Genomic DNA, 25,843 nt, shown 5'->3' on the forward strand with positions numbered 1-25,843 from the left:
TGCTGGAGTGAGGTTGGTACCAAATAGTGGAGATTCTGGTGCCGAGAAGACCACAAGATTTTTGTGGTGGAGAAATTGTTGCAGGACCAACAGCATCGATAAGAAGAAGGTGTTGTTGGTGGTACCAATGTGCTGCAGAGGCAGAAGGAGGCACCATAGTCTGTAGCATTGCCAAGCAGCCAGGTGCCACATGTTTGAGCAGCTCCACCGCTACTGAGGCAGAATTGTAGGTCTCCCTTTACTGCCTTTTTCCAAACCAGCCTAGTTAGGGTCTTTTGCTCACATGGTACCCGCAGTATCAGATGGTCCTGCTACATCAGAGGTGAAAGGTCTCAGTACAGTTGGTACCAGTGGGGTCTGTCAAGTCGGGGAATGCTTCTTTTTGGAGGATTCCTGAGCAGCAGAGATTGTAGCCTGCTTCTTTGCCACCTTCTTGGCAGAGTACTCCTTCCCATGAGAGTGTGAAGGAGAACCTCTGTCAGATGCCACCAGTTGCCCGGAAAGGGCTGTGATCCCAAATCGGATGCAGGGTGTAAAGACTTCTCTATCATGCTAAGTTTTAGCTGTATGTCTCTCGCCTTCCTGGCATGGGCTTTCAAGCTGTGGCAACGGGAGCACTTTTGAGGTGTGTGTGTCTGTCTCACTGAGGCAGTGGAGACACTGTGAATGCCCGTCAGAGACTGGGATTGAGGAGCGGCAAGAGATGCAACATTTAAAACACAGAGCCAAGCATGCCTCTCAGAGTAGGGTTTCTTCTATGAGGAGGGTAACTATGCTACACTAACTGGTGTCCAAACAACTGAAACTTAAATTCCTCAGATAAGAAAAAATATGTCTTCTTCTTGTTTAAAAGAAAATGAACAGGGAAGGGTTAACTAACTATTAACCAACTAGTATTCTAAAGTTAAAACTAGAGGAAGCTAAAGTACAAAGGCGCTGCTAAGTTTCAAGTCAAGGGTGGCAGAGAAGGAACTGGGGGGGGGTTGGTCACACTGTGCTATGTAACCGCATGAGGCACAGCGAGATGGGGACAGCCCATGTGCGACCCAACCAAGAACTGCTACTAAAATCTCAGATTACAAGCACAGGGGTGCAGATTCACCTTAAGTGGAGCACCCAAAGGGACCCTCCTCAAAGAAGAAGTGAAGTTGCAGTCGGAGCCCCTTGCACCTCGACTGTACTCAGATGATACCAAGACACGCTTTGGTATTGTACAGTGAGTATCACGGGGTTCAGATATAGTTGAGTGTTTGTGTTCCTCAAGACTGCTTGAAGCCTCAGTGGTACCCATCATGGGATGCAAAGTTTCTTAGGGCAAGGTCATGGTAGGGCAGGTCACTTAGGGCAAGCTTCTTGCTAAGGAGATTTGGAGCTACTCTTTGCTGAAGACATGGCAGAATTTATTTATGTATTTATTTTATAATTTTGATGGATAACAGTTTATTTTTAGGAATGATTTTCAATTTTATCAATTTAAATTTTTGATTGTGGAAAATTATGAGGTCAGACAATTATTTAATGACAATACATACTGAGATTCAAAAACTGCTAAATGACTGCTAAGACAAACTCAACATCACACATCAAAATATAAAAAGTGCCTATCCTTAAATCGAACTCTAGTTCTCAAGTTGCATTTTTCTTACTTTGTGTTTCTGTAAATTTCAATTATGATGGATGGAAATATTTTTCATCAGCTTGTGTGTGTGTATGGCATAACTGACATTTACTGACCTTTACCAATAAAAATCTCATTCTTCCAAGCCTAACTATGAAGTACGAATGGGATAACTAGCTAAATAAGAAGCATTGCTAGATGCTCCATCTCAGGCCAAGGTGGTTGAGATGAAACTGAAGGCAGTTCATCCATCACAGCCTGTGTACCCTCCATACAGGGCACAAAGGATAGTTAGGGAGCATGTGAGGACTGAATGGGCACTGTTGTCAAAAATCTCCAATTGAAGGTACCAGGGGCATATGTGCACCTGAAGCAGAGCACTCACAGGGACATTACTTGAAGAAGAACTTCCAGCTCTAACACTAGGTCAGCAATGTACCACTTTTGATCTCAAGTGTCAGAGCAAGACGAGGACGATGCACACATCTTTGTGTTTAATATCCCATATCCCTGTGGAACAGCAGTATTGAATGCAGTTATGTAATTGAAATTACACAAGTGCTTCAGACAGAGACTTATATTATTTATTGGAAAATAAAAGTGATGAACAATTATGAATTCAATTTCTATTTCAGGAACATTTTCTCATTTCACTTATACAAGGCAGGCATATTTTATCCTTTTACTCTCCCAGCACTATTTTTCAGTTATACTGTAAATTCAAGTTACTTCAGCTACAATTCAGTGCATGTTAGCAGAAACGGTTTGTTTGACTACATGGGAAGATATATGTATTTGGTGACAGACAAAAAACACTTAAAATAAAACCCACATAACACTATATTTTCATCTGATCTAGGAAAAAATTCAGAATGATTTTTGTAAGTATATATTTTTAACAAAAGGTGAGATTTAACACTGAAGGAAAACCATAAAACTATTATTAAAAGCTGGTTTTAAGATAAGAAACCTTTGCAGACTGGAGATATAATAATTCCTAGCTTGTTGATGTTATTTGTCAAACTGGCAGGTCTTTTCAGGAAAGTAAAGGGAAAAAAACATGTTACAAATAGCCTTTCCTCTTATCTCTTCTAGCCTTCTCAATAACTACTGAACATTGAAGAGAGTATTGTGCTAGAAAAATACTTTTGCTGAGCTTTAAATTCCTGATCAGGGCTTCTGTGAAATACATAAATCATAAATAAATAAATCTGTGAAATAGAGATTAGTTCAGGTGAAATGCAGGAGTTGCCAAGTGACTATATACTTAGTACAAAATATAATTTGTTGCTGTTTAAATTTTGTCTTGCTTATTGCAAAGTGCCTGAATGTTTAGACTTACTGAAAACTATAATTATCTTTCCCTGCTCTCTTTTCAGACACTATTCCAATGATTTAATATAATAAATTAGTACAAAAATTTTAAGAACCATTAAAAAGATGAGCAAGTAATAAGCATATCAGGACTTTTCTGTTAACCCTTCTGCATTCTCCTTTCTGTATTAAATCTAATTTCAACTGTAAGCTCCTTGGGATAGGGAGCAATTATTATTTCTCTATCTGTAAAGTGCCATCTATAGCTATTGCACTGGGTAAATAATATAGTTCTCAGGAAGATTCAGTAATATGGTTACATTTCCCATTGTCTCGGCATGTAAACTCATATTATATTGTATACAGTTGAGGCCTATTCCTCTCAAAGAAAATGGTATTACGGAGATAAAGGATCTTCATTCACCATTTATTTAGAGTAGAAGCTGAATAGCAAAACACTCTTAATACCTTAAATTATGAAACCGTAGAGAAGGCTTTCTTTCCCATATAACTGTATAAAGGCATTATTTACACTAGAAAATTGTACTGCTTTAACTGTACCAGTATAGTTAAAGCATCAGTAGATACCCTCTCCCCCCTTTGCAGATGCCATATAAAGGTGCTTATACCAGTATAGCTTTTTCCTGTAAGGGAAGAAGAATAACCTATAACAGTATACCACCTTTATACCTGCACCCACAGTATGGCTCCTACCAGTACAACTATATTAGTTAAAAAAAAAGAACAAAAAGTCTCACACCTAACTGATGACAGTTGTACTAGGACAACATTTAAGTACAGACCAGACTTAAAATATTACAATCAGCTCAGATGTGCTAAAGACTGGTTGAAATGGAGAATCTGTGTATAGGACTAGAAAGGGAACTATATCACCACAGCTCTGTATTACAGATTCCTTTCTGAGTGACTTACACTTTTTTAGGATAAATTAAACCCACTCTTTAAAAGTACCTGTTTAGGTGTGAAAAGGCCCATGATATTTGCACTGAAGATCCTGCTGTCTCTAACTTTCTGCCTTTTTCTGTTTTTAATAATCTATCATTTAAATAGTGGGCCAAATTCTCAGTTGATGTAAATAGACATAGTTCCATTAACTTCGAGATTGACGAAGTCAATTGAACTGTTCCAATTTATACCACTTGGGAATCTGAGCCACTATATCCAATTCAAAATTTTAAATTTATTAAAATCTAGGAGTATCAAATACCTGGCAGATGTCTTTGGAGCACAGGGTCTTTACTTATTTGAGCTACAATTTGCTTTTGATCTTTCCTGTAAACACCTATTTTTTTGATACCTTCAGTTACGATATTTTAAAAGTTAAAATGCCCTAGCATAAGATCGACCCTTGTAAATTTAATAATGTACTTAGGTCACTAAAAGGTTTTATACTGTATCTCGCTGAAGAGTGTTAAATGAGTTAGGCAGTCCTTTTGCAGTAAAAGCCAGAAAAGAATGTCAGGAAAACTGTGGGCATAAGAGAGAGAAGCAAAGATGGCAAAAATTATGAACTATGTGGGATCCACTTAGAGATTCTACTTGTGTATGCTTTTTGTACTAAGCCTACACAAGTTACTTTGAAAGCTACAAGTGATGTGATCACTAGACACCACACACCTAATTTATTTCAATAGAGGCAATACAATTGCCATGCTGTATACTGGTAATATCATAAAACAAAATCAACTGAATTGTGACTTAAAAGCTCCATGTGAACATCTCTAATTTCTATGGACAAGTAAAAGGTAAACATTCCAAGGACTGCCCAAGATTTTTGCAGATGTCTTGTACAACAATTTGAAAATGTACTCCTGTATGTCAGAGAGAGACTGCAAAACAAAGCACGATACTTAGAATCACATTGTCTTTCTCCTCACTGTATTACCCCAGTTCTATCTCTGCCTATAATAGAATACAGGAGTACTGTGTGAAATTCTGATCTACCATGTTTAAGTAAGATGAATTCAAATTGGAATAGGATGATCTGAGGAATGGAAAACCTTCCTTATGAGAGGAGTCTCAAAGAGGGTGGCTTGTTTAGCCTAACCAAAAGGCAGCTGAGGGGAGATATGATTGCTCTCTATAAATACATCAGAGGGATAATATACCAGGAAGGGAGAGGAGTTATTTAAGTGCCAATGTGGACACAAGAACAAATGGATATAAATTGACCATCAACAAATTGAGACTTGAAATTAGGTGAAGTTTCATAACCATCAAAGGAGTGAAGTTCTGGAACAGCCGTCCCAGGGGAGCAGTGGGGGCAAAAAACCTAAATGGCTTCAAGACTGAGTTTGATAAGTTTATGGAGGGGATGGTATAATGGGACTGCCTATGATGGCAGGTGGCCCATCAGCGACTGCTAGTAGCAAAACTCCTCAATGGCTAGAGACAGAATACTAGATGGGGAGAGCTCTGAGGCCTGGTCTACACTACGGGGTTAGGTCAAATTTAGCCGCGTTAGGTCGATTTAAAAAATGAATGCATCCACACAACTAACCCCGTTCCGTCGACCTAAAGGGTTCTTAAAATCGACTTCTGTACTCCTCACTGACGAGGGAGTAGCGCTAAAATCGACCTTGCTGGGTCAAATTTGGGGTACTGCAGATGCAAATCGACATATTGTCCTCTGGGAGCTATCCCAGAATGTTCCATTGTGACCGCTCTGGACAGCACTTTGAACTCCGATGCACTAGCCAGGTACACAGGAAAAGGCCCAGGAACTTTTGAATTTTATTTCCTGTTTGGTCAGCATGGTGAACTCAGCAGCGCAGGTGACCATGCAGTACCTCCAGAATCATAGATCATAGAATTTTTCTACGCTCCCCTATCATCCTCCGTCTCCGTTTGCAGATTAGAAGGCAAACAAACCGCACTTGCGATGACATTTTCTAAGTTCATGCAGTCCTCCCGCACTGATAGGGCACAGCCTAATGCATGGAGACATTCAGTGGCAGAGGCCAAGAAAGAATTAAGTGAGTGCAAAGAGCAGAGGCAGGACGCGATGCTGAGGCTAATGGGGGAGCAAACGGACATGATAAAGTGTCTGTTGGGGGAGCAAAGAGACATGATGAAGTGTCTGTTGGAGCTGCAGGAAAGCCAACAAGAGCACAGATCCCCGCAGCAGCCCCTGCATAACTGCCTACCCTCCTCCCCATGTTCCATAGCCTCCTCACCCAGACGCCCAAGAACGCAGCGGGGAGGTTCCGGGCACCCAGCTACTCCACTCCAGAGGATGGCCCAAGCAACAGAAGGCTGTCATTTAAACAGTTTGATTTTTAGTGTGGCTACAATAAGCAAAGTGGCCTTGTCCTTCCCTCCTCCCCCACCCCACCCAGGCTACCCTGTCCATTATCTCTCTTTTTTTTTAATTAATAAAGAATGGTTTCAAAACAATAGTTACTTTATTTCGAAGAGGGGAGGGTGGTTGGTTACAGGGAATTAAAATCAACAAAAGGGGCGGGTTTGCATCAAGGAGAAACACACACAACTCTCACACCGAAGCCTGGCCAGTTATGAAACTGGTTTTCAAAGCCTCTCTGATGTGCAGCGTGCCTTGCTGTGCTCTTCTAATCGCCATGGTGTCTGGCTGCTCAAAATCGGACACCAGGCAACTTGCCTCAACCTCCCACCCCACCATAAACGTCTCCCCCTTACTTTCACAGATATTATGGAGCACACAACAAGCAGCAATAACAATGGGAATGTTGGTTGCGCTGAGGTCTGACCTAGTCAGCAAACAGCACCAGCGAGCTTTTAAATGTCCAAAGGCACATTCAACCACCATTCTGCATTTGCTCAGCCTATAGTTGAACTGCTCCTTACTACTGTCCATGCTTCATGAGCCATGGGGGCAAAGTGTAGGCTGGGGTAGGTGCAACCTCACAGTGCTGCCGGCTGGGGGAGCAGCCTGATATTCCAGGCAGGACTGAATCTCCATGAGATGAAACTTAAAGAAGAGAATAACTGGAGTCTCTGGCTCCCATTCGGTGCGCTAAGAGGAGGATAGCCATGTCTGTCCAGGTGCCCCTGATTGACCTCACCCAGGTCTTCCAGGAACACCGAGGAGACATATGACAGCTATCAGTCCTACTGCACCATCTGCAAGAAGGCAAGGAGCTGCTGCTGTGCAACAATGCAGTACCACTTCTGCCAGCAGCACCCAGGTGATGGTGAGCTGAGTGGGCTCCTTGCTTGCCGTGGTATGGCGTCCACATAGGTAACCCAGGAAAAAAAGTGCAAAACGATTGTCTGCCGTTGATTTCATGGGAAGGGGGCCCAATGACGTACCCAAAACCACCCATGACAATGTTTTTGCCCCATCAGCCATTGGAAGCTTAATCCAGAATTCCAATGGGCAGTGGAGACTGCGGGAACTGTGTGATAGCTACCCACAGTGCACCGCTCAGTAAGTCGATGCTAACCACAGTAGTGGGGATGCACTCCGCCAGCTTAATGCGCTTAGTATGGACATACGCAATCGACTGTATACAATTGAACTCTAAAAATCGACTTCTATAAAATTGACCTAATTTCAAAGTGTAGACATACCCTGAGTTACTATAAAGAATACTTTCCCAGGTATCTACCTGGCAGGTCTTGCCCACATGCTCAAATCTAACTTATTGCCATATTTGGGTCTGGAAAGAATTTTCCCCAAGTCAGATTGGCAGAGACCCTGGTGGTTTTTCACCTTCTTCTGCAGCATTGGGCATGGGTCACTTGCAGGTTTAAACTAGTGTAAATGGTGAATTCTCTGAACTTGAAGTCTTTAAACCATGATTTGAGGACTTCAGTAACTCAGCCAGAGATCAGGGGTGGGTGAGGGTCTGTGGCCTGCAATGTACAGGAGGTCAGACTAAATTATCATGATGGTCCTTTCTGACATTAAGAAAAGGAGTACTTGTGGCACCTTAGAGACTAACAAATTTATTTGAGCATAAGCTTTCGTGAGCTACAGCTCACTTCATCGGATGCATTTGGTGGAAAAAACAGAGGGGAGATTGATATACACACACAGAGAACATGAAATAATGGGTTTATCATACACACTGTAAGGAGAGTGATCAAGATAAGCCATCACCAGCAGCGGGGGGGGGGAGGAGGAAAACCTTTCATGGTGACAAGCAAGGTAGGCTATTTCCAGCAGTTAACAAGAGGAACAGTGGGGGTGAGAAATAACATGGGGAAATAGTTTTACTTTGTGTAATGACTCATCCATTCTCAGTCTCTATTCAAGCCTAAGTTAATTGTATCCAGTTTGCAAATTAATTCCAATTCAGCAGTCTCTCGTTGGAGTCTGGTTTTGAAGCTTTTTTCTTGAAGGATAGCCACTCTTAGGTCTGTAATCGAGTGACCAGAGAGATTGAAGTGTTCTCCAACTGGTTTTTGAATGTTATAATTCTTGACATCTGATTTGTGTCGATTCATTCTTTTACGTAGAGACTGTAAAATCTATGAGTCTAAATGGTCTCCTTCCCTCTAAGAAACCACAAAAAGTCAAAAACTGCATTTTTCCCCTCATTCCCCCAATATCCTAACAAGTGTGTGAAGTCATGTCAAGACATTTGCCCTTCCCTTCTCCGCTCTCCCAGTGCTTCTGAGTCACATGGGGATGCCCATGTGCAGATGGAACCTACAGATGTCAGCAAAAGCCCCAGCTAAAGGGAATTGATCCCATTATTGTGCATTGGTTCCCTGGCTTCCTTTCCCTCCCGCCCCCGTGTCCTAATCCTTGGGAGGCTATCTGGGGAATGCATTTAGGAGAAGGGAAAGACTTTTGCTTATATTAGGCTTTCTAGGGCCATATCAGGAATGACGAAGCATGGGGACTTGGTTGCCAAATACCCAGTTAACCTTGGAGTTTGATTTACAAGTTTAATTGGAATTATAAATAAAGTTGCAGCCAGAGATTTTACTTCTGCTAGAATCATTCTGGGACATTAAAGGGTAGAGCAACTCTGGCACCCAGTCACATAAGACACTTCTCTCTTCCACTATCAAACCATTTTTCTTCCCTGATAAGATTGTAGCTCAGATTTTTTGTAATTGTAATTAACAATTACAAACACTTGCAACTCTTTTTAATTAAAAGACAAATGTATAGTTAATGCTCCAAAGTTCATTCTGGACTCCACATACACTCTTTGTTTGGCTCAGTGTTTTAGGATTCTGGGTGGACAGCAAATAAAATATCATTAAAGTCTGGCACAAGACTAGCAAACTTATTTTCCAGTTTATTCCACATAGAACAAAGCTTTTCCTTTGTTCTTATAATAAAAAAGTCCCTACTCTCAGCAAAACATAAAGCCAGAACTGTTTGAAACAGCATGAAATAAATTTTAACTACAGGTAGAACATCCGCAATAGAACCTACATACACAGTAACAAATCCCTAAACTGCATTAAAAAAACAAGCCTGAGTTGGACTACTAAATGAAGCAATTCTTGCATTATACTATTATGATTTTGCTTTTCTAATACCGCAGTGATAAATGGCTAATTGCTAGTACAGACTGCTCCAGAGCTACATTTATGACTTAAGTGTTCAAGAATACATAAAATTTAATCCATCGCAGCTGCTGCTTTACATTCTCTTTGGGACAGCACACTGATAATCCATTTGTAATTATAGATTTTTTTGTTTAATGATGTAACATACCCTTTTTTATTAAATACTGTTTTCACAGATTTTCAAATTAATATGTACTATCTCTGCTGTTATCAAAAACTGGAATCAGAGTACACTTTTTTAAAAATAATTTATCTATAAACAAATGTCTATATTTTATTAACAAATGTAAACAAACTCTTTGATTACAAGTGAAACTAAAGTTAGTCTCAGGAGTCAATCTAACGCATTTTCCAGACAGGAAAGAAAGCTTTCAATATTTATTTCAGTAACATGCAAACAACTCAGTATTTTATGACTAATATTGTTTTGGCTAGGCAACTGAATTTACATTTAGTGTAATATTAATATAATCTTTGGGAATCTATCAGCAGAAATCCAGGTTCTATATAGGCCTGCCTGAGACACACTATGGAATACATCATCTATTTTAGGCAGTATTGTCTTTTTTACTGAATGATCCCAAAATTCTTTATACAGACACAGTCCTGAAATGCAGCAACATCTGGGTAACACATGAAGCGGCTATTCTGCTCCAGCAACACTACTCTTGTTAATATGTATATACACCTAGATCCATTCTGCCAATCAATCTATAAGCATTTCTAATGCACCCAGATACCTCAGTAAGTGGCATATTTGAAACACAGAGAGAACACACTTGTTCATTTGAAAGGAGAAGGAGTAACATAGGCACACAGAATGTAATGGTTGAAGTTATAATTTGGCCATGACACCATAGCTGAAACCCTTACCCTTGCAAAAAGCACCATAGTCTCTCTTATATTAATCAAAAGTAGTACGGACTCTGTTTTAAGATTCCTCTTCACTTCAGGGTAAGAGCTGTACCTACTGAATCACTAAATGAATACCACCACTCTCTGGAGCACCAGTTTTCTTTGCAAGCTTCCCATCAAACAATTGATATGACCCAATCCAACTTGTTTTATAAACTTTGATCAGCATAAAAATGCATCAGATTTAAAACTCTGATCATACTTCTAGGCCTTGTCTTCCTTCACTAGGAAAAAAAGGTATTTTCTTAACTGCAGTTAAGTCAAAATGCTAATGAAACTAAGGCACTTTGTAGTTTTCACACTAATTAGTAGGTTGATTTAGAAACTAGGTTCCCCTATAGCAGGTAGAGTTAAAAACTAATGCATGTGAACGCTACAAACTACCTTGGCTTCACGTTTGTTAACTCCAGTTACCCAACGAGTTAAAAAAACACCTTTTTACCTAGTGAAGAAACAGCCTTAAGTCCACAGTGAATTAATTTGTGGATGGGGTGGAGAAAAATGTATATGATCTCTCTAACCCCAGGCAAATCATATGCAGAACCCAACCAAAAGTGTTTGAATAGACCAACAGCTTTTTCATTTATAAAACTCGTCTGGGACCAAGATCTGCAGAATTTTAAGATTTTCTCTGCTGAATATATCCTATAATGCTTTTTCCAAACTTCTGAAAGCTGAGCTCCCCGTCAGGAAAATAAAACCAATCATACCTCCTGCCTTTAATCCTACCATCTATTATTTTCATCTTCATTTATGCATCTTCCATGCCAGGCTTTCTGACTAGTTCCCTTGTGGCCCACATTTTTGAAGACTCTGCTTTAATTAATAAGATCCAACTTTAGAAAATATAACAATGGGATAGATAGATAGATACACACACACACACACACACTATTCTTTGCAAGCTACAACAACATTACAGAAAATTAGGTAGCAATTTATACACTTTATTTACATACAATGTTCATCAATCCCATAAAGTAAGAATATCGCAACAACCAATGGAACAGATAGTGGCCTATCTGTAGCAGCACAAGTGAGTATGGGGGCAAGAGGTAACCTTTAATTACTCGTGCCAGCTAGCATAACCACACCAGTGCTCTGTAGGAAGAATGCTACACCAAGTAAAAGCATGGCAAGGGGTACTTTCCCGTTGGTGCAAAGGGGAAACCCAAAAAGCAAAATTTTCTCAATCACACTTTGCCTTCTGGTCTGCTCCAAGAGCAGCACAACAATGTACTACCCCTTGCTTTGAGTTCATGGCAAAGCCACAAATTAGCACAAGAACACAAGTAAAATGACTATGAAAGAAAAAAAATGTGTAATGAATATTGACTTAAATTCCTTTCAGTATTGGGTATGAGCCATACAGGAACTGTAAGGTATGGAAGTAGATTTTCCCCTCTGTTAGGACTGCTTTGTACCTTATTGTTGGCGTACAGCAGTCCTAACATCAGCATAGCCATCCCCAAGATGATCACCCACATATAGGGGAATCTTTCAGCAGTTTTGTGCATCTTACAATATAAAATAAAAATGGTTATCAGCATTTCATGAAAGAGTGGCACATTCTACTACAATAGAGTGTCAAAAAATTAAGCACAATCATTGTGATGAATGTTTTCTTCCTATTGGGACAAAACTGGCGGGGGCCTGCTGGGTTTTTCCACTTCCTTGCAGCATCCTGGAGGCATAGTCAGGTTGAATAATAATTTGTGGCAGTAATTGGCAGGGATGTTAGTTCATCACAATTCTGCTGATAGGCTTTGTGCCCACAGGATAGGGAGAGACCTCATGGCATTCATGGGCCAAAGTCCTCTCCCCCGTTTTAGTATCCCCTGTCCCCCTCAAGGGAGAGAGGAGTGTATGTGAAAGGATTCAGAAGAGTGAGCTAGCCGAGTCCTAAGGATAAGCTGAGAAGAGTCTACCCTGAGTTATGGGTTACATGGTAGGAACCCTGTAACTGCACACTGGAACCACTTAAAATGCTTGGTATGTGAAAGTACAGGTGACAGGGTGGGTAGTGCCCTTCTCTATGTTAAGTTTAATAAAGTAGTGGCTGCTGCTTAAAATCCACCCCGTGTCTATCTTCACTCGCCAATATGTCCAGATCAATCTACCTGGATCTTGAGTCTGGGTGCACAAGAGAAAGCAGGCTCCAACCAGCAGCCGCTATTTATTACTTCCTCCCCATGAGCAAGTGGGCAGCCGGGGACAAGGAGTGAGGTGGGAATGAGAGGGTGGTAGAGTAAATGCATCTGATAACAGGTCAACAGAACACTTCCCACATCATGAGCAAAACAGAATCTCCACAAGAATTCCGACTTAGCGGGGTGTTGTCCCATATACTGGGCTTAGGGTTTAGTCTCCATCTAGCCCTAAATTTACTGTAATTTTATAAGAATGAACCTAGAAGTTAGCATTTCCCTCCCACAATCTTGGAATTTTTGGTGCGTCACTTCTGAAATGCAAGGAAAGGTCAAAATGCACAAATACTACATTCCCTAAATATACAGCAAATACATTTTTTCAAAAATAAAAAAAAAGTTGAATAAGTATGAAACACGCACAAATAAAATTTAATATTTTAATAATGTAACAAGACAACAAAAGTTGCACTCCAATAAAGTTTGTACACGTCCACATAAACGTGCACATTCATATAAAGTAAGGGTACAAAGTAATTTTACATATATAAGTCTCGATCCTGCAATGAACTAAATACTCTGGCCCTGATCCAGCAAACCACATAAGCATGTGCTTAACTTTCAGTATGTAAGTAATCACATTGACTTCAGAGTCTTAGGGACAGATTGCCACTTTCCTGATCAAGAGGCAGATAGATGAATCTCACCAGGAATTGGTAGGAATGGGAATAGAGTAAGCAAGCGCCAAGGCTCTGCCATTCTCTCCCTCCCTGATTGGGGTGGATGATAGCAGAGGCATAGCATTCTTACCCCCTGCACAACCAGATTCAAGGTTTGAGGTAGCTCCACAGATGCTTAAGGTGTTGAGGGGTCAAACCCCTTTATGCCCCAGGGTAGGTGAGCAGCCCAGGACACAGGCTGGGGTTTTTGTCTTATGTTTTTTAAACTATCTGCCTATTTCTGTAAAAATATAGATGTAATATAATTCTACTCCTCTGCTCCAGACCCTTACTATCTCACGGATTTGATCCAGGGAACAGATTTTGCCACAAAATGATAGTGTAACAATTCTGCCCTTGCATGCAGACTACTGCATACCTAGCTGATACACATACTCCGTATTTTGACAGACAGTTTGATCTGGATGGCCAGAGTAATTGCAGACCTCATGGTACTCAACTCCACAGGAGTCACACAGTACCTAGCATTTACATATCTTAGTAATTAGTCTTACAGCAGTGTCAGAAATTAATTTAATTTCCATAACAGAGTGAGAATGTCAGTCATTTCCAAAGGGTTAGTACCACAGCTATAATCTTGAAGGAACTGAAGACAGACACGTGACAGGTGTCAAATCATCGTGGGCACAGTTTATGACCAAGATGCCATGTATATTACCATATAAATGTGAATGTTTTTAAAATTGTCACATGAATGTGTGCCAGAATCTAAATTTCCTTTTAAAATAAAAACATCTCTCTATCCCTTACATTTGCAAAGAAAGCCTTCAAAAAAAGAACATGAATCTGCAAACAAACAATAGCTCTTAGAAATGTGATCCCATTTATCTGAGTGAGATAACTACACTGAAATCTCACAGTAATTTAAACATCACTAATTATTTCACTGCTGAGTATCAGTGCCAGAAACACCAGGCTCACATGCTTGCTTGTCACTGTGGGATGTAGTGGTTGATACTTGAGCAGGGTGCAATGGGGCAGCTATATGCTGCCAAAGATTGCTGAGGTGCGGAATAAGGAATTGAAACCCACCTCCTACCAAATTTCAAATAACTTCTGCTTCTATCCAAAAGGATGAAGGAAAACTAACATGAATCCCCTTTTCAATAATGAAAGTCCCAAATGTTTTCTAGGGACCAAAACCAAAACCAAACAACTTCTGAATGACTTCTCAGATAGATAATACATTAACATATCACTCTGCCCCCAAATTTAAAAATATCAGAACAGCACTACTATTCTTAGATCCCTACCAAATTAATGGCCATGAAAAACACGTCAAAGGCTGTGAAATCAGATCTCCCCCATGAAATGGAGCTACTGCAGAGGAAAGAGAGGGGCATGGCAGGGGGCTCCCCAGTAGGGGGCTCCTACCCTTCACCAGGCTCCAGCTTCTAGTCCACTGCACAGCTGCTCTTTGGGGGGGGGGAGTGTGAGTGAGATCAGACCCACCTCCAGGTACCTCCCCTGACTACAAGAAGCTCCGCAGCTGCACTGCTTTCAGAGTCCACTGTACCCTAGAAAAGCCTGGACCAGAGGACTTCTGCATCACCAGTACTGAGAGAGAATCTCTGCTGGTACCGACTCATTTTATGGAACCTACTTGCCCCCGTCTATGCCATCTGCAATGGTGTTTCATCATCCAGTACTGACATGGTTCCCAAGCAGACTCTTTGAGGTTACCAAGAAAGATTTCCAGTCAGTATCGACAGGACTTCCCCCATCACTACTCCACCGGTCAACCAGCAATCAAACCTCTGTACCAGTAAAAGTTTGGGTACCTCCCCAGAGCTGAGGTACCATCTCTACCTCTGGTACTGGCTCCATCTACTCACCCAATCCCTCATCTGACTCAGAGTTGTCTATACAGGGGCCCTCTGTTTTCCTGCTGCCTTTCCCTGAGGTTCAACCCAAGGAGGACACTCCAGTAGGAGACGTACTCACAGACTCTTGTGAGGACAAACTTAGGGCACTCCCCCTTTCTTTTCTGCCCCTTGAGCAGAGTGCATATCTTGAGCACCCAGAGGGACATACTCAAAGAAAGAGCTACAAAGTTTTGATTGTAGACTTCACCCATTCTCTCCAGGACTCAAATATGAAAGATAAAGGACACAGTGATTTTGTCATATCAATTTCATTTTATGATCCAGATGTTATTTTTTTTTTGCAACTTGGAATTTCCATCCCTTTAATTTTTTTTTTTGGTTTTGGTAATCCACTTCTGAATTAAGGTTAACGTTAAAAGTCAGCAGAATAGAAAAACTACAGTACCAGTACTAAAGTCATTTTAAACCAATAACAACAGAGGAAATAATTTGTTATGAATGACTGAGCTGACAAACTTAGTCTCTTTCACGGTTTATGGAATATCTGTTATGGAATAAACTGTTGGTAAATTAGTCTAATTTATTTGCTATTCACAATAATTCAGAGGTTCCAAAAAGCAACTTCTAGGGTACTTTACTTGTAACTCTTTTCCAACCTAAAAACTGGTCATCTAGTCATACCCTTTTGTCCTTTACTCTTGAGTAAGTCGTATATACCATTGTGATGGGGTACACAAACCCCACACTGGGACAGAAGGGGTTAAAAGACTATACTGGGCTCCAGAGCCCCGCCCCTCCAACCTTGAAGAGCATGCTCCAACTGGAGACAGGGTTGAAAAGGGAGCAACACAGCTCAGAACGGGAAGGCTGCAGAGAAATGCAGACCTACCCTGCAGGTTCCTGAAAAAAGGAGTACAATACGCCTCCCTGAGACACCAGGGACTGTATGCAAGCCCAGTTGGTTTCCCTTTTTTATTTTCCTCTCTCTTTATCTGGGACTGGAAGTGGAGAGAACAGAGGTAGGAAGCGACCCAGTGAGGGTAACACTGAGGGTCCACAACCCTCCCCAGGGGTCCACGCTGCTGACTCTCCTAGGACCCTGGGTTGGAGCTCAGTGGAATGAGTGGCTCGGGGCTCCCCTATCACTATCCTCCCCCTGCGGCTGAGTGGATGCTAACCTCTAGGTTACCTAGCCCACCAAGGATCCTACTACAACCATAATATTCTTTCCTACTCTATAATTCTTTAATAAGCTGTAAGCTTATTACAGAAATACTCAACTCAACATGAACTTCTATATTTTATCAAATTTTTCTGACCAAAATTTTCTTTAAAATATTGCCGGACAAAAATTTTGACCAATGTACATGGCAGAGGGGCATTGCTGGCACATGATGGCATATATCACATTGGTAGATGCGCAGGTGAACGAGCCTCTGATAGTGTGGCTGATGTGATCTTGGGAGACAGGCCAGTCCTTGCTTACAGACAGCCCCCCAATCTGAAGCAAATACTCACCAGCAACCACACACCACACAACAGAACCACTAACCCAGGAACCTATCCTTGCAACAAAGCCCGTTGCCAACTCTGTCCACATATCTATTCAGGGGTCACCATCAGAGGGCCTAATCACATCAGCCACACTATCAGAGGCTCGTTCACCTGCGCAGCTACCAATGTGATATATGCCATCATGTGCCAGCAATGCCCCTCTGCCATGTACATTGGTCAAACTGGACAGTCTCTACGTAAAAGAATAAATGGACACAAATCAGACGTCAAGAATTATAACATTCAAAAACCAGTCGGAGAACACTTCAATCTCTCCGGTCACTCGATTACAGACCTGAGGGTGGCTATCCTTCAACAAAAAAACTTCAAAACCAGACTCCAACAAGAGACTGCTGAATTGGAATTAATTTGCAAACTGGATACAATTAACTTAGGCTTGAATAGAGACTGGGAATGGATGAGTCATTACACAAAGTAAAACTATTTCCCCATGTTATTTCTCCCCCCACCCCACCCCCCACTGTTCCTCAGATGTTCTTGTTAACTGCTGGAAATGGCCTACCTTGCTTGTCACCATGATGGTGATGGCTCATCTTAAGTGATCACTCTCCTTACACTGTGTATGATAAAACCCATTGTTTCATGTTCTCTGTGTGTGTATAGAAATCTCCCCTCTGTATTTTCCACCAAATGCATCCGATGAAGTGAGCTGTAGCTCATGAAAGCTTATGCTCAAATAAATTTGTTAGTCTCTAAGGTGCCACAAGTACTCCTTTTCTTGAAACAAAAACAGTCACAGTATTAACAGGCTCAATCCAGTGGTGCATTATTTAAACATACCTTCATAACCCATAACCCGTACATTACTTGCCAGTGTAGAAATGCTTATATAAAATAAGTCTGTGGGTACTAAGTATTAGCAAACAACCGTGGTAAATTATCCATTCAAAGTAGTGACCTAACTAGTATATTGCTTTCATTTACTGTAGAATTTAGCAAGAGCAGTTCATTACTTGAAATATGAAGCCAAGTTTTGGTTTTGTTTTGTTTTTTTTTTAAGAAAAGAACAGCAGAGTTTTGTAGGCAACAAGTCTTTGCAGCTTCTTGTAAATGAACAGTCAATATCTGCATTAGCATTTGATAAGAGTGAGTGAGTAACTTGCTTATATTTTTCAATGATTTTTTTAGTATTTATTGAGGATAGTTTTTGCAATCTTACATTTATAAAAAAGACATTACCAGATAGGCAAATAAAACTGCTCTAATAATCAGTTCAGGAAGTGATGGTGGTAGAATTTCAAAGAGTTTAAGATCCAAGTGGACATGGCTTCTGGGTAAGAAAGAATACAGGGAGTGGAAGCAGCCTCTTCCCCCATAACCTTGAAAAGGACCAGTTACAATGCAAATTAGAGGTTTAGAAAACTTAAGGACTCCATATGGCCCATGCTACTGCAAGTGAAAAGGTCCACATATCCATTACAATGTGTATTTCAGTCTGCAGGAATTATGGAGGCAGAACCAGACCTTTCAGTCACTGGCAGCATAGGAAATGCCCTGCCTCATGAAGTTCCGTCCAACTGAGAACTTCAACAGCCAACATAATTTAAATCTATATTTCTTCAATTACAGAGATAACATACACACACATACATATATACACACACACAACATAAACATACACTATAAAATATATGCTTTGAGGTTCTCCTACTGCAGAACATGGTAAATTATACCTAATCTCTCTATTCTGGATGGTCCATTAGTCTCCAGGGTGGACCAGATCTGTGCACTTTATTACACAAAAAAATAAAATGTTCAGGGAAATCCAGAGAAGTTCTCCTATTCTTCTTCCTACTAAGATCCACAGATCCCATTACAATGGGATTTTCAAAGCAGTGTGTCTATAAATTGGGTAGCATAATCATTCTTTAAGTATTGACATTCAAAATGAGTTAGATTATATACATTTTTCCATGTTCCCTTAGCACTAAGTGATAGAGAAGACTTCTGTCAAAGAGAGAAAATGGCATTGGTTAACACTGGATGATCAATAGCAGAATTTGATGAACCAATGGCTGTCTGGCAGATCTCAGTACAGGAGACACAACATCTCAGCCCTGAGATCAATCAGTACTCCTATGAACTTGATGTTAATGTTTAACTAAAGAATATTTATTGAATTTATTTAGGATGAATGCCATGACAGTTGTGAGAACTACCTTCCTCAAGTAAAAGAAGGGTCTCAGAGAAAGCTCCCAACTTCAAAAATAAAAAGTTTCATCTGATTGGAGGAGATAGCCGTTGCATTGGAAGACCTACTCTAATGAATAGGAAATATAACCGCCTCTCCTGCAGGGGTTCAATCTGGGAAGTGCTGTAACAAGCAGAATGCGATTCCAAGATCATGCTCTTTTACCTTGCAGAGTTGGAATATGTTTAATGCCCTAAAGAAACATTTAATTTTGGGATTTGTACAAAACTTGAGCATACTAAAAACATTATAATATAGAAACTTGACGTTTTTGCTTCAAAACTCTTATATATCCACTGTAAAACCCTCGTGGATGAACTCAAGGCTACATTTCATTGGTTTAACTATGGACTTCGTACTAGGCAGTAGAAACATTTTTGTTTGTTGATTTCTCTTTCAGGATCAACAACAGCAATAATCTCTTCATCCAAGTAGAGAGACAAGATAGGTAAAGGTTTCAGAGTAGCAGCCGTGTTAGTCTGTATTCGCAAAAAGAAAAGGAGTACTTGTGGCACCTTCGAGACTAACAAATTTATTAGAGCATAAGCTTTCGTGAGCTACAGCTCACTTCATTGGATGAAGTGAGCTGTAGCTCACGAAAGCTTATGCTCGAATAAATTTGTTAGTCTCTAAGGTGCCACAAGTACTCCTTTTCTTTTTAAGATAGGTAAAGTAATAGCTTGTATTGAACCAACTTCAATTGATGAAAGAGACAAGCTTTCAAGCTTAAACAGAGCTTTTCTTCAGGTAAGGTCATCCAAATATTCATTTTAAACCTGTCTTGTCCTGGAAGATTGATTTTACAGCAGCAGACATCCTCTGTGAGTTTGAGATATCCAAAGTCCAACACTAGGTTAATCAAGCCTGAGAGTCATAGCCTTTTCAGCCAGAAAGACAAAAGGTATCACTGCTACTCCCTCATTCCTATCTTCTGCACTGTCTTGGGAAGCCATGGAAAAGGTGGGAAGACATATAGCAGGAACTTTGCCCAAGTTTTGCAAAGTGTTATTCACCACCTCAGATCCTAGGTCCTAATACAGGGTGGTTGCAAGCCACCTTAGGGTTTGTCTAAACTTACCGGGGGATTGACGTGCAGCAATCGATGCATCAGCAGTCAATTAAGCGGGACTAGTGAAGACCCGCTAAATCAACTGCAGATTGCTCTCCCGTCAACATTGCATAGTGTGGATCCCACAGTATGTAGATCTAAGCTATGTCTACTTGAGTTACACTATTCACATAACTTAAATTACATAGTTTAGATCGACTTTTCCCTGTAGTGTAGACAAGGCCTTAGATGCAAAGAGTTCAATCACCAGCACTCCAAACTGATTAATGATGAGTGAGATATTTCTGGGTATAGAAGCCACTCAGCTAATCAGACTTCTCCCATGTAAGTCATTCTTCTCCTTGGTGGTCTGTGCAAAGAGATATAGAAAATTTGCTCTACCCTGGACAAATATTTTTCTTCATGGAATAGAGCTCATGGTTATTTTCCTGGTATTATGAAAACCCAATCAGACACATTGACTGCTGTGACCAGAAAACATCCTACCTGTGGAAGGTGCAGTGCACTTCAGTGAATCACTGTGTTCCAGCTGGTGGATTTTGTGCTCTCTCTTTTTCTGCTACCCATTCCCTGAACTAAACTGGAGGGATCCCTTCAAAAAAATCTGATTCTTTGCATTCGCAACTGGAAGTGGAGAATACGAAACTGGAGCTAGAGTCCTGCCAATGGATGAAATAGGGTGAAATGCAGAGGAGATACCTGGAATTACTGGACAGGTATCATATCAACACTAACATTGAAGCATGCCTCTGTATGAGATGAGATTTCACAAAAGGCTCCACTAACAATTGTTTTTTTGTTTACATGGCACTATTTGTTTACCATTATGACCATCTTCTGTTAGCATTCTTTTGATATGAGACCTTGTACCTGATCATACTTATCCTCAGCCCAGCCCTATGATTGACAATCCTAGTAATGTGTGTGATTTTGTCCTGAATCCAAGATATTCCTGGAACCGTATTACCATGTATTTGCTTCAGCTTTCTCCATTCAGAACCCTGATCAAAAATTTTATCTGGGAAGAGGTAAGTCAATTTCTTTCTTCCCTAAAGCCACTATTTTTGTTACCATGATCCTGGAGAGAGAGCCTGAGAGCACAAATAAGATCAAATGGTAATGATCAAAGCTGGAAAAAGAAAAAGGTTCCATCCAGCTACAAAACATGAAAATTATCTGAGGATGGTAAAATGGGGATGCCATGAAAGACAAAAGGAAATCATTTAGATTTTTCAGTCAGGGCTCTATTCTGCTTGTCCTTGATTCTTTAAGACTAGACATAGGATATGAAGCTGCAGTGCTCCAGTCTGAAGTAGATGATGGATTATTTCATTCATGCTTGGGCCTTGCCATTGGTTGCAGAGACTGGCAATAAGACAAAGTTGTTCCTGCAACTCGTGCACTGCTCCATGTGTCCCCTTTTGCTCCAAAACTGAGATATCCTGACATCAGTCAGCAGTTTAACTACATATAGGATTGGGTGGGAGAACTGTAGATCGATCTGAGGCAACAGAGTACAGTTACTGACCTTGCACTTGTTCTAGCTACCACTTGCAAAGAAGTATTTTCTCCTATTGTACTTCATGTAGTGCTTCAATTTGACATGTGAACTGTATTATTTTCCATGGTGTCTGGCAGAAGTTAGGATTGTAAATGGACTTATCTGATGACTCTCAGCTTCCCAAAAAGTTACCTATCACATCATTTACAATATCTGGGAACTGATTTATCTGATCCCAAATACCAAAAAACCAATATACCTTCTTGAAACAGATTTTAATCCCACTTTATTTTTTTTTTCTTTCCAGGGAGAAGCCCTTACACCATGCAGTTATTAGGATTCCAATACTGTCCACCCATGTTAGCATTCCTTGTGGAAGCAGGTGGAGAGTGTGAGGTAACAATTCATAGGAAGGGGCTGAGAATGATGCCTACCTGGACTTCCCTGCCTGTGCTGGGCCTATATAGTGAGGCGGCCATTCAATCACGTAAAAATGTCCTCCAGTGATACACAAAGATTCTCTGGCCACCAGGGAAAAAGCCACATCGATCTTTGGCAGTGACAACAGGTTAAATGTTGACTGGTGCACACACACAGAGATCACCTGAATTTAACAACTTAACCACAGCCCACTACCTCCAGGACAATGAGTAACTAGGGACAGAGCTTCAAGGAGCTGCCAGAGTTACCTGAACACCAATCCAGGTAAGATACCAGCACCAGCTAATACCATAGCAATTCCAATGTTTTTAAAACTCATTCCATGCTGCAGCCTTGTCATTCTTCTGTTCTGATGATCAGGATATTTATTGCCATGTATGTAAACAAGGTAATGAATATTAAAATATGAAAATTAGGGCATTGCATTATGTGCGTAAAATCTCCAGATTCCTGAAACTTTAGCCTTCACAAATATGTGCACGTGCAATAAGCATCTAAACTTTCTGAAAATTCGGTCTTTAACAACTATCATTGCAGAGGAATACAGGAAATAATAAATAGCCTTTGTGAGTAACAAAAAGCCAGAACAAACAAAATATAACTATGCCACACATAAGATACATAATCAACAATATCCTATAGGCCAGAATGTGACAAAATAGTAAAGGTTCTATCTCCAGAGTTCAGTTTGTTTCTAGACAACACCCATTTAGCAGATGGAACTTGCAGCAAAACAATACTACATCTTTTGCATGGGGAATGGTAAAAAACATGATCCTCATAATATAGCACTTTTTGTCTTCAAAGCACTGCACAAAACCATATGATGCAGCTGAGGAAAATAAATAAGTATTTTAGAGCTTTATTCATTTCACAACTAAGAAAATTTTAATAAAGCAAAGATTCAGTGTTTGCTGTAGTTTCCTGAACAAAATATGTATATGTCTGATGTGCACTGTAAGATTGTGTATTTAATTTGGCCAAATGAATGGTACAGAAGATTAAGTTTGTATCTAATTAATCTTTACACAATTTTCAAAATACAGGGATAAAATTACTACATCTATTTCTTTTTTATTTTATCAGTTTAATAATGCATGGCAAATGTGATTTGTAAGAAAACAAAGATACTGTGCTAACTGAAGTAATTATCTTAAACAGAAATAATGTAGCATGACAATTTAAAAAAAAACAGTACTTGTGCTATTTGTCAGGAACAATGGGATTGAGTCCCCTCATCTGAACCTAGTGCTAGTCAGTTCAGCCTTCAGGCAGGTTAATGAGCCCAGCTGTTTACAGCAGAACAGCCTGATTGGCTGAAAGAAGCCAAAAGGTTTGCATTTAAGCTAAGCAGCAGTTCCCTGGCTACTCAACATTTATGCCCACAGCTGTGATTGGGATATGCCCCTTGCTCCTGCCTTGTATTCAGCCTTCTTCCTGCCCTATTCCAATCAAGTCCTGCTCCCTGGCTCACTTCTGACCTTGACTCTGACCATTGGCTCCAGTTACTGACTTCTGACTCCAGCTCTGACCCATAGCTCTGCTTAATGACTCCAGCTCTGTCCTGTGATTCTGGCTCCCTGCTCCTGTCCCTGGCTCTAACCTCTAGATAAGACTGCCCATATTCTGGTCCTGACCTGTTGATCATCAACTGTATGTGACAATAAAATATAGCCACTGCAGATAATCAAGTGAATTATTTGGTCTACATGTTTTATTGTAATGCAGCAAATAAAAGTGTAAGCCATTATACGTTGATCTGAAATGTATCTTGTCCTCAAGTTATTAGGCTTCCCTTTGTATTAAAGGTACAATCAAATGCAAAGTAAAAGATATGAAATATCAATCAGTCAGCAAGGAGAAATTCTGAGGTACAACATATGGGTGTATTTAAAAAAACTAGATTTGGTGCAAAATGAAATGGCTTAGCTGCGTAGGCTCAGCTGCCTAATAGGGTTGGCAGGAGACAGCACATCACACCTAGGTGCTCGATATTGGCTTATTGTTCATTTCAGGAAGCAAATGTACAAAGCCATATGTAGTTTGGGTTCAAGCTATTTAAGAGACCATCTCCCTCCCTTCTCCCCATGCACTACTAGAACAGTTCAGGTCAGCTGATGAACTCTTGCTAATAATACTTAGATTTGAATATTGACTATTCTCAATGAATTGCTATCTAGAACTCCTTCCCACTGCTGTAACAGAGTTTGTGTTTGTTAGTTCTCAAGGACTGCTGAAAATCTCATCTATTTATTCATGTCTCTTCATAAGATTAGTTGGTAGGAATGGTTTTAAGGAAGGCTCTGATTTTTGACTGGGGATGTTGCCTCTTAGTTTATATTTTTTGAGAAGGTTATTGTAAATTTAGGTATTGTCCTTTTTACAGCCTTTTTGAGACAGTCTAATACTTGAACTATGACTGGACTTTTAACTGGCATAAATGTACCCAGAGACTTGGGCAAAGAGCACATTTTGTTGTTTATTTTAAATAAATATAAAGATAAAGTTTGCACGATAGGATTATTAAATATCACTTGATAAAGGAATATATGAATTTCTCCCTTTAAAAAAAAAGTGAGATAGTCTACCCTTCAAAGAAAATCCACATTTGTAATATTACTCAGCAATCTTCATTTGCCTCCCCTTCAGCCCCATACTAGGCACCCTTAAATATTCTGCAGAAGGCTTATACTTCAGACAGTGAATGTCCAAATGTTCCTGTAATTTTATTTTTTAACAACCAATCCCACTGCCACAATTTTAATATCCACTCTAGATTGCTTTTTTCCAGGAATGTATCGATGTCAGCAACAGTATATTTTAAATGCCTACATTTTCTTCTCATCTTCTGCTTTTACTGTTCTATATTTCACCTATATAATATAGATCTACAAGCCAAATCAATGCCCACTCCAGTGATGTTAGTCTAAAGTGACATACAGCTTCCTTTTCAAATGCTTTTCCTTCATGTGGATCTCAAAGGGGTTCAGCTCCAAATATCTTATTCAGATGTTTTGGTATAGTTGCCATCTTCATACACTATTACAGTATTTGACATTTAAACAATTCATCAAATTATTGTGGATATTAACAGAATGCAACACTATGATTAAATAAAAGCTCTGTGTAAACTCAAACGCTTCCCTCTCACACAAACAAAAGTTGGTCCAGTGGAAAATATCACCTCACACACCTTGTCACACTATGGTTAAGTGATACGCATCATATATGAAACAGCTGTAATCTCATCTTTGTACAGTGTGTTTTTCACCATGATATAAGTACATACAAGGCCAGCTAAATGCAAACTTTCTTAACCCGCATAATCTTAAAGTGTAACAAAACTGGGACCCAAACAATTTGCTCTCTATCAATCTCACTAAGGCCCATTTATTGCACTCCAATGAATTATCTCCTTTCTGCTTCCCCCCCACATACTTTTTTTCTTCATCTTTGTTCATGTCATCCTTTTCCCTGTCAATCCTTTACTTTCTTTTCAATCATTTTGAGCAGCTGCAGTAGAAGGAATGAAAAATTTCTTACCCAATAATTTTCTGTTAGCAGCTTCTCTTCTCATTTGTAACTGATGGGTTAATGCTCCCCACTTTTAGAATTTGGCAGCAGTTTAATCTTGTTAATAGAGTCTCCAGGACTAAGCCCCACCCTTATGTTCAGGCCAAAAGAAGAGTTCTTCCAAAGCTGTAGAAACACTCCAGCAATAAATTATTTGCATTAGGACAACTTGATATAATGCATTAATGAAGCTTAAGAGAATTATATGTTCAAGTCTCCCTTGAGAGAAAATTTTCAATTTGTATTCTGGTCATTTAGAAGACTACCAGGGTGGGTTGAATGAGGAGAGAAGCTGTTAACACAAAGAAAATTATCAGATAAGAAATTTCTCATTCTGTTTGCACAGCTTCTCTCCTCATTCATCACTAATGGGAAGGAGTGAGCAGTGAATCAAAGAAG

General features: G+C 40.0%; 1 protein-coding gene across 4 annotated transcripts in view; it reads right to left on the reverse strand.

Moving 5' to 3' along the window:
• The window catches only part of ATRNL1 (attractin like 1), a 1,048,037-nt gene that overhangs the window by 796,508 nt on the left and 225,686 nt on the right, over positions 1–25,843 (reverse strand). The gene's annotated exons all lie outside the window — the stretch shown is intronic.

This window comes from Dermochelys coriacea, chromosome 7 (assembly GCF_009764565.3).
Source record: "Dermochelys coriacea isolate rDerCor1 chromosome 7, rDerCor1.pri.v4, whole genome shotgun sequence".
Classification (NCBI taxonomy): Eukaryota; Metazoa; Chordata; order Testudines; family Dermochelyidae; genus Dermochelys; species Dermochelys coriacea.